Source organism: Triticum urartu, chromosome 2A, assembly GCF_056163025.1.
Source record: "Triticum urartu cultivar PI428250 chromosome 2A, HENAU_Tu73, whole genome shotgun sequence".
Taxonomy (NCBI): Eukaryota; Viridiplantae; Streptophyta; class Magnoliopsida; order Poales; family Poaceae; genus Triticum; species Triticum urartu.
Window position 1 is genome coordinate 765,741,047 of NC_141874.1, and position 10,045 is coordinate 765,751,091.

A 10,045-nucleotide genomic window follows, 5' to 3' on the forward strand; every position below is an offset into this window, starting at 1 on the left:
CCGCAAAAGCTCAATCTGCAAAGACCTTGAACACTAAAATTGTATCATGTCCACACTTTGACTCGAATAATAATAATGCCACCTGAAAGTGCAGTTGATCTCCCTCCCGCTCCAACGATTTGGCCTTTTCTTGCTTCAACGCTAAGTTTCTGATTCATTAGATTGAGCTCTGCATGTTATTAACTAATACTTCTCTCTCCATTATCAAACTTGCTTGTAGATTCCTGCACCTCAAGTACATCAAAAGTTGCATAGATAATTTGTCCAAATTGGAAGGCTCACAGTACATAGGAATTTGATTTCTATCATACTTCAAACAGAAGAAGTCAAATAGAGTAGCACGTCAGCTGCATGCATGAAACACGTACCAAAGAAATACATCAAAAAACAGAGAGAGAGAGAGAGAGAGAGAGAGAGAGAGAGAGAGAGAGAGAGAGCACGGCCTGCAAACAACAGTCTGCCCTTCAGATGAAAGTAGCCCGTGAGTACATTACTGGTTTTTGCCGGATAATCCTGCAGCTAACCTCGAAGGACGAACAGCAAAGTGGCCTAGTGGACCATACAAAGGAAAGAAAAAGGCATACGTACAACGGTACAAGCTAGCTTCAAACCTACAGTGCTGATTGATTCCGGCTGGATACGAAAGCAACTGGAGCCAGCTTCGTTTCGCGTGGGAGCAGTTTCATGGCGATCAAGAGCGGCTGGATAAGTACCAGCATCGCCATGGGCATGCTATTGCATAATGTGGAATACAAATATATCTTCCGGCAGATAGAGCGGGATGGTCCGGCGGTCAGCTCGGGTTGCTGCTCGAACCCTCGTTCGGCGGCTTTTATTTTTTGCCTGAAACCCTCCGGTATTTCTTTCTGCAACACACTGATAAGAAAGGACCCACATATGTGTACACCAACATGGCAATAATTAATTTGGTCAAAGTCCACAATCCCGGACTCTCGGTGCCACGTCACCAAATCCCCTCCTAAAACAGAGTGAAGGTTCATTTAGATTCATTTAGAGCGGGATCAAAAAGGACATGGTACAAACTTCAGGGATTTAAACGTGAGGGTCCGTTTCGGACGATGTCTACAACCTTAAGTTTAAATCGGACTTTACTCTAAAGGCACACCATGACCTTTTCTCCACAAAAGGCCTATAAATTAATGGCAGCACTTGGAGCCATAATCTATCAGGCACCACCCAAGACCGATCATGAAGCCATACATGCCCACGGTACTGAGAGCCCCGAGGGTGGTGGCCATCCTGGCCATGGTTGTGGCGGCGGCACTCGCCACAGCCGTGAACGCCCAGCAGTGCGGCTCCCAGGCTGGTGGGGCGACGTGCTGAAACTGTCTCTGCTGCAGCAAATTCGGATACTGCAGCATCAGCGACGCCTACTGCGGCGCCGGCTGCCAGAGCTAGTGCAGCGGCTGCGGCGGTATCCCCACTCCTCCCGGCGATTAGAGCGTGTTGTCAATCCTGTTCAGGGACCTCTTCGACCGGCTCCTCCTCCAGCGCAACGACTGCCAAGAAGCCCACGGGTTCTATGTTGCTGCTGTCAAGTTTGTTCAGTTTTATCATGTAGGTTTTCTGTTCCAACTGAAATCTGGTGGACATAAACATGTTCTGTACATGTACGTGCCCATTAGTCTGTATTTTCATCTTGTACGTAGCAGAATAAAAGAACCTGACATGTGCTACGAGTTCACATGGGGTGCGTCTAGTAGAAGGACCAGGCCGTGATCTCAATCGTGGGATGGCACGATGGAAGTGGATCGTGGCTTAGGATTCGGTCCAAGTTTGTTAGTCTGTTTCCTAATGGAATAAAGGAAAGAACGGAAAAGACGCAGGTTAAGCGCGTCGCAAAACTACTCTTCCCACCGGGTGTTCGTGTGTGCCTCTCTCGCGTGCGTGCGTGTGTTCGTCGTCGTCGTTGTGTGATCTGGCCTGAGAACCAACAATTGGTATCAGAGCTTGGTCGTGAGGTTTGGTGGCGATACGGCGGCGGTGATTGGAGGCGCAGCAGTGGCGGCGGCGTGAAGCAGATGGCGGAGAAGGACGCGGCCAAGGATCTCTCGGGCGGCGCAAAGTATCAGCCGCCCAAGAAGCGCGCCGGCGGCGATGGCAGCTCAGAGGAGGGCGGTTCCATCGTGGTGCGTCCGGTGCAGAGGGCCACAAACGTTCCCGTCCAGTACCCGCAGCTGACGGAATCCAACGATCAGTTGTGGGCGACGAAGATGAAGATCATCATGCGCCCGATGGGCGTGTGGTCGGCGGTCGAGGGTGACGCCGAGTTCGACGAGGAGAAGGATCAAGGTGCGATGGCGGCGATCTCGCAATCTGTCCCTGACGACGTCATGATGATCCTTGCCGAGTACGAGACCGCGCGTGAGGCGTGGGCTGCAATCCGCACGATGCGGGTCGGAGAAGACCGCGTGGTGCAAGCGCGGATCCAGTCGCTGCTGCGGCGACTTGATCGGTTGACGATGGCCGATGGGGAGGACGTGTCATCGTTCTCTCGACGCCTTACCACCCTGGTGGGCGAGATCAGGTCTCTGGGAGAGAAGGTAACAGAGAGGACAGTTGTTCAGAGGTTATTTGCAGCGATGCCGAGGCGTTTCTCGCAGATCATCGGCACTATTGAGCAGTGGGCGGACATGAGCAAGATGACGGTAGCTGAGGCTATAGGTCGTCTGCGTACGTTTGAGGAAAACGAGTTTGACCGCTATGATGGTCGCGGCGGCAAGGATGATCAGCTGTTGCTTATGACCAAGGCCCTTGAGTCCTTTTTCCAGAAGAAGAAAGGTAGTCCCGGCGCCGGCGGAAGCGGCAGTAAGGGGAAGCCGAACCAGGGTCAATGTCCTAGAAATAGTGCCGCCGGCGGTAGCGGTAGTGGTGGCGGCAAGAAGGGCAACAACAACAGTGGCAAGCAAAAGAAACACCGTAAGTTCGACATAACCAAGGTGAAGTGTTGGAACTGTGAGAAGATGGGGCATTTTTCTTCAGATTGTCCTGAGCCCAAGAGAGAGCGAGCTCACCTTGCTGCTAATGATGAAGAGGATGAGCCTGGGCTGCTGATGGCCGAAGTGTGTGATTTGGTCATTGCCTCTGATAAGGGTGTCGATCATGTACTATTGAATGAAGAGAGGGTGATCCCGAAGCTGACCGGTGGACAAAATCTGAGTTGGTACTTGGATACCGGAGCTAGCAACCATATGACCGGGTGCATCAGCAAGTTTGCAGAGTTGGATGAATCTGTGAAAGGTACTGTACGTTTTGGTGATGGTTCCAAAGTTGAAATTTGTGGGAGAGGTTCAGTACTAATGGAAACTCAGATCGGAGAGCATCGTGTTCTAACCGAGGTTTATTACATTCCTCAGCTGAAGAGCAACATCATTAGTTTGGGTCAGCTAGATGAGATAGGCTGCAAGTACTCAGCTGAAGATGGAGTCATGGTGGTACTGGATCAGCAGAGAAAATTGTTTGCAAGAGTTAAACATGCAAAGAACAGATTATACATCCTTGACATACAGCCGGCACAACCGGTTTGTTTGCTCTCTCGTCAAGATGATGAGGCATGGCGATGGCACGCTCGATATGGTCATGTAAATTTTCATGCACTGAAAAAAATGGGAAGAGAAGGTATGGTAAAGGGCCTACCAATGCTCGATCGGGTTCATCAAGTATGTGATGGCTGTATGCTAGGGAAACAACACCGAAACCCTTTTCCCCGTCAAGCTCGTTTTCGTGCAGAGGGTAAATTGCAGCTGGTGCATGGTGACTTGTGCGGCCCAATCACTCCAGCAACACCGGGAGGAAAGAAGTATTTTCTCTTACTTGTAGATGACATGTCTCGTTTCATGTGGATTGTATTGTTGAGGTCAAAGGACAAAGCTTTTGCTGCTGTTCAGAAGTTTCAGGCCGCATCCGAGTTGGAATCAGGTTGCAAGCTGAAGGTTTTGAGGACAGATCGTGGGGGCGAGTTCACCTCAAATCAGTTCGTTGAATACTGTGAGGAATTGGGTGTAAACCACCACTTGACAGCGCCATATTCCCCGCAGCAAAACGGTGTAGTGGAGCGTCGAAATCAAACAGTGGTAGGTATGACCAGGAGCTTGCTGAAAAGTATGAAGGTACCGGCCAAATTTTGGGGTGAAGCGGCTACCACAGCGGTGTATTTGTTAAACCGTGCTACCACAAAGAGTGTTAGTGGTGTGACTCCATACGAAGCATGGTACAGGAAGAAGCCAAGTGTTGAGCACCTACGCACTTTCGGTTGTGTTGGACATGTGAAGAAAGTAGGTGGGCATCTCCCCAAGTTGGCCGATAGGAGCTCTCCCATGGTGTTCATTGGTTATGAAGCAAAATCCAAGGCGTACCGCATGTATGATCCAGAAACTCAGAAGCTACTTGTGTCAAGAGACGTCGTGTTTGATGAGCAAAGGCAGTGGGATTGGTCGAGCAAGGGGGCTGAGCAGCAGGCGAATGAAGCCGCGTGGAGCACCTTCTCAATTGGACTGGACAGTGAAACTCCTGCCATGGCAACGGAATCATCAGGGAAAAACATTGCCGTGGCAGCAGGAACTCCAGCCAGAACCACCGCCGTGGCAGCAGAAACTCCAGCAAGAACCCCTGCCACGACAGCGAAATCTCCTGTTTTTGAGACTCCTTCGCCAACACTTCCTGGACTTGGTTCCATTGGGTCGCAGGGCATTACCAGCACCTCAAGCTCGTCCGTGGGACCCCAAGGGAAGCGGTTTTTGGAAGAAATATATGATGAAACCAAGGAGATGCAGCTTGAGTACTCCGGGCTGTGTTTGATGGGTATGGAGGAGCCGGCGACATTCCAGGAAGCTGAGAAAAAGGCATGTTGGCAGCAAGCTATGAAAGAGGAGCTTGAGTCCATTGAGAGCAATCAGACTTGGCAACTTGTGAAGCTTCCACGAGGTCAGACAAAAATTGGTCTCAAATGGGTGTTCAAGTTGAAGAAAGACACCGAAGGAAATGTGGTAAAGCATAAAGCAAGGTTACTAGCAAAGGGATATGTGCAAAGGCAAGGCATAGACTTTGATGAAGTATTTGCTCCTGTTGCACGGATAGAAACCGTGCGTCTCCTAATCGCATTGGCAGCTCATATGGATTGGGAAATCCATCACATGGATGTGAAATCCGCCTTTTTGAATGGAGAACTTAAAGAGGAGGTTTATGTGTCACAACCTCCTGGTTTTGCTGTCAAGGGAGAAGAGAACAAGGTCTACAAGCTGCACAAAGCCCTCTATGGTCTGCACCAAGCCCCTCGTGCGTGGAATGCAAAGTTGGATGCTACTCTCCAAGCTTTGGGTTTTGAAGAATGTCCAACCGAGCATGCTGTTTAAAGAAGTCAGAAGGTAATTCAGGTCTTCTTGTTGGTGTTTATGTTGATGATTTGATCATTACCGGAGGCACCAAGACTGAGATAGAAGCATTCAAGTCACAAATGAAGAAAGAATTCAAGATGAGTGACCTCGGTTTGTTGAGTTTTTACCTTGGGATTGAAGTGAAACAAGGCCCTAATGGTACAACTCTCTCTCAATCTGCTTATGCTTGGAAAATTTTGGAGAAGTGCCAAATGGAAAATTGCAACCCCTCTCCTACACCGATGGAACAACGACTGAAGATAAGAAAAGTAAGTGATGCTCCACTCGTTGATTCCACATATTATCGCAGCATTGTTGGTAGTCTGCGATACCTTGTGCATACATGGCCAGATATATGTTATGCAGTTGGCATAGTAAGCCGTTTCATGGAGAGACCCACGTCGGAGCACATGGCAGCGGTGAGGCACATTCTCAGGTATGTGCGAGGTACTTTGGACTTGGGCTGTATGTACAAGAAGGGTGGAAATGGAAAACTGATTGGGTACAGCGATAGTGATCATGCCGGAGACTTGGATACTAGGAAAAGTACTTCTGGTGTGTTGTTCTATCTTGGTGAAAACCCGGTCAGCTGGTCCTCACAGAAGCAAAAGATTGTGACCCTTTCTTCATGTGAGGCTGAGTATGTTGCTGCTACGGCAGCGACATGTCAAGGTATTTGGTTGGCGAGGCTGCTCGCGAACCTGTTGGGAAGAGAGACAGATAAGGTGCTGCTGAAGGTTGATAATAAGTCAGCGATCTCACTCAGCAAAAATCCGGTCTTTCACGATAGAAGCAAACACATTGATTTGAGATATCATTTTGTGAGAGAGAAGGTGGAGACTGGTGACATTGATATTGAGCATGTGCGAACTGATGATCAGCTGGCCGACATCTTGACTAAGTCATTGGGGCGAGTGAAGTTTCAGGAGATGAGGAAGAAGGCTGGGGTCACGGCAGTGAGCAACATGAAGCAAACTTGAGGGAGAGAATGTTGCTGCTGTCAAGTTTGTTCAGTTTTATCATGTAGGTTTTCTGTTCCAACTGAAGTCTGGTGGACGTAAACATGTTCTGTACATGTACGTGCCCATTAGTCTGTATTTTCATCTTGTACGTAGCAGAATAAAAGAACCTGACATGTGCTACGAGTTCACGTGGGGTGCGTCTAGTAGAAGGACCAGGCCGTGATCTTAATCGTGGGATGGCACGATGGAAGTGGATCGTGGCTTAGGATTCGGTCCAAGTTTGTTAGTCTGTTTCCTAATAGAATAAAGGAAAGAACGGAAAAGACGCAGGTTAAGCGCGTCGCAAAACTACTCTTCCCACCGGGTGTTCGTGTGTGCCTCTCTCGCGTGCGTGCGTGTGTTCATCGTCGTCGTTGTGTGATCTGGCCTGAGAACCAACATTCTACACGTACGACACCTTCCTCACCGCCTCTGCCGCGTTCCCGTCATTCGGCCCCACGGGAAGCACGGAGACACGGAAGCGGGAGGTGGCGGCCTTCCTCAGGCAGACCTCCCACGAGAGACGAGACCACTGGCGGGTGGCCGGCAGTGCCCGACGGACCGTATGCCTGGGGCTACTGTTTCAAACAGGAGCACGGCTCGCCGGGAAGCTACTGCGAGCCAAAGCCGGAGTGGCCGTGCGCGCCGGGAAGCTACAGCGAGCCAAAGCCGGATTGGCCGTGCGCGCCGGGAAGCTACTGATTGCTTTTATTTTTTGCCTCAAACCCTCATTTCTTTCTCCAACACACTGACAAGAAAGGACCCACATATGTGTACACCAACATGGCAATAATTATTTTGGTCAAAGTCCATAATCCGGGACCCTCGGTGCCACGTCACAAAATCCCCTCCTAAAACAGAGTGAAGGTTCATTTAGAGCAGGATCAAAAAGGACAGGCTACAAACTTCAGGGATTTAAACGTGACGGTCCGTTTCGGACGAGGTCTACAACCTTAAGGTTTAAATCTGATTTTACTCATTAGACGGCTCCTTCCCTTCTACGGTATTCAATTGACGCTGCGCGCGTGCAGCGCACCGCACCAATTCAATTCATGCATGACGGGTCACTTTCCACGTGAGCGTTCTCGATAATTGTTGCTTGACTGGCGCATTTATGCTTTTGTCGCCTGAGTGAATGTGGATCGGATCCAAGTAAGAATGCGACATGGTAGGCAGGGGTGGCAGGCCCGAATGTAATCAATGCCCCACCTCCACCGTCGGCCTATATAAACACCCACCTAATCACAATACACACTTGCCCCTGTACTCCTCTGCTATGCATCCAGCCGCCACGCTCCCATCCTCCCTCCTCCTAAAATCGAATCTCTCTCACTCGTACCAGCCGTTCGCCACGTCCTTCACCGGTGGTGGTCTGCCGGCCGGCGACACGCATCCTTCCTTCGTCGTTGGTGCCCTTCCGCATCAACAACCATGAGATGGGACGATCCAGTCAGCCGGCGGTCATGTTGGATGGATCACCATCATCATGCAATCCAAGGGATAGATTCTTCAAGCCGGCGTGGTGCACTGCGGCATGACGGTCGTATTGGTGTCCGCCCATTGTATGGTGGATGTGTGGGCTACCACAAAGGAGCCTACCGTCGTCCTGCTGGACCGAATTGCCTCCGGCCCGCCTGTGAAACGGAGCCCAGGTACCCACGACGAGTCCACCAATCTTGCATTGCGGCCCAGTCCAGTTCCCATTCACTATGCCTACACTGTAACCTAGCCGCCCTCCCACCAACCAGCAGAAGCAACGCGCCGTCATTTACGCTCGACTAGCATGGTGCCCTCCCCTCAACGCCGACGGTGGAGCGGCTCCTCCTCGTCCACTCGACGCCAAGCCAAGCAGCATGTGAGCTTGCCCCCTCCCCTCCTGTTGGTCTTCATGACGGGATTTTGTTTTCTGAGGAGATTTCCTTCTGCTTGCTGCATCGTGGTTCATTGTAGCTCTGCAGCCCCTCCTAAACGCATCCTGCTACAAGTACAAGGGTAGTTCTTCCATCTGTCCCTTTGCAAGATGAAATAGGGCACCAAACTCTCCTCCCAGCTTCTGAAGTTAGATTTCAAAGGTGACCCTTTTTTTTGTTAGCAGCTACTTCCTCATATTTGTATTGTTCAAGATTTCCTAGCTGAGTGATATGCTCATTTTTTTCTTGTGTTAGGGCACAGTGCATCTTGAAGCTTTTGTTTTGTTGGACCAACATGAAGCGTTTCCTCCAAAGTGCATCTGCAAGGATGACCAGAAAATAACTGTAAGTTCATGGCTCATTGCTTTCAATCATTTCTTTGTAACCAATGTCCAATTGCAGCTACTCTATGAGGCAATTTGTGTGCTGTAATCTGATGTTTACTATTTTAAACTTTTGTAGCAGTACTGTTAATGGTTGGTGAGTGTTCTGGAAAAATCAGTCAAATGAAACATATATTTGGAAAATTGTCATCTTGTGATACTAGTGTTGGAAGATTTTCCTCAAAGATGTTTTGCTTTAATAAGTATTGTTGATGTTCTATTCCTCTATCGTGAGAGGTGCCCTTTGTTTGATCACTTTTGCGTTTTATTCACATTCTGTAATATTGTTTTCTAGATGTATTGTGTGTGGTTTGTCTCCCCTGGTTGTTTATTTTAGTTGTAACTGTTGATGTTGGACCGACCTTTGCTTTGCAGCACCCACTGCTTGATGCCGAAATCTATTTTCATACGATGCCTGTCCTCCATTGAAGGTGAGCTATATTCCATTTTTAAGAGGCTTGGCTTCTTTATAATAAACTCATGTTTACTACTTCATATTTCTAGTCAGTACTTGGATGTGATATTTCTAGTAAGTATCTTCTTGTCATTATAGTGTTACTGCATATATGAGAATAGAAAGTACTGATTAGCTGCTGGTGAGTGTTCTGTAAAAATCATAGTCAAATGAAACATATATTTGTGAAAATAGCATCTCAGTATCTAGAAAGGCAACCAATATTTACTGCTGATGTTCCATTCCTCTATTGTGATCGGTGCCCCTTGTTTGATCACTTTCGCATTTGGTTGAGTTGCTGAAGGTGTAGGTGTAGGCACATATCTGATTTTTTTCTCTTTTAAGGATTGAGTTTGTTAACTCGCATCAGTTAGAACTGTTGTTGTCTTGATTTTGCTTAGTTGGAAGGTTTCTGTTTGAACCCTTGCTTTGCTGTAACAACTGCTTTAAGGCTAAGTTATTTTTTTGTCCCCGTGCCTGTCTATTCCATTTCTTGGAAGATGCTTTTCTGTAATCAACTCTTGTTTACTATGTTATTGCTAGTCAGTACTTGAGTATTATTTGGTAACTGTGATTCGAATCCCTCTGTCTCATTACATAATGACGTGTTTCTACACTAGTATAGTGTTAAAAATGATCTTATATTATGGGACAGCGGTACTACTTAAGTGAAGTATACATTTACAAAAAGCATCTTGTCATTATAGTGTTAGTAGATTTTCCTGAAGCTTATTTACTTTATTTTTGCTACTGCATATCTGAAAACAACATCTCATTAGTTGGGAAGACAGCTAATAATGCACTCAGTTATCAGCTGAATTTTGTGCTAGTATTATTTCTTTTGTCTGTGTGTCAGTAAAATATTAGTACACCCTGTAAATTCCACATTTTATTGTACCTTATA

General features: G+C 48.1%; 1 pseudogene; it reads left to right on the plus strand.

Moving 5' to 3' along the window:
* Window positions 1-1,196: 1,196 nt before the first annotated feature.
* LOC147988067 (26 kDa endochitinase 1-like) lies at window positions 1,197-7,096 on the plus strand (annotated as a pseudogene).
* The last annotated feature ends 2,949 nt before the right edge of the window (window positions 7,097-10,045 follow it).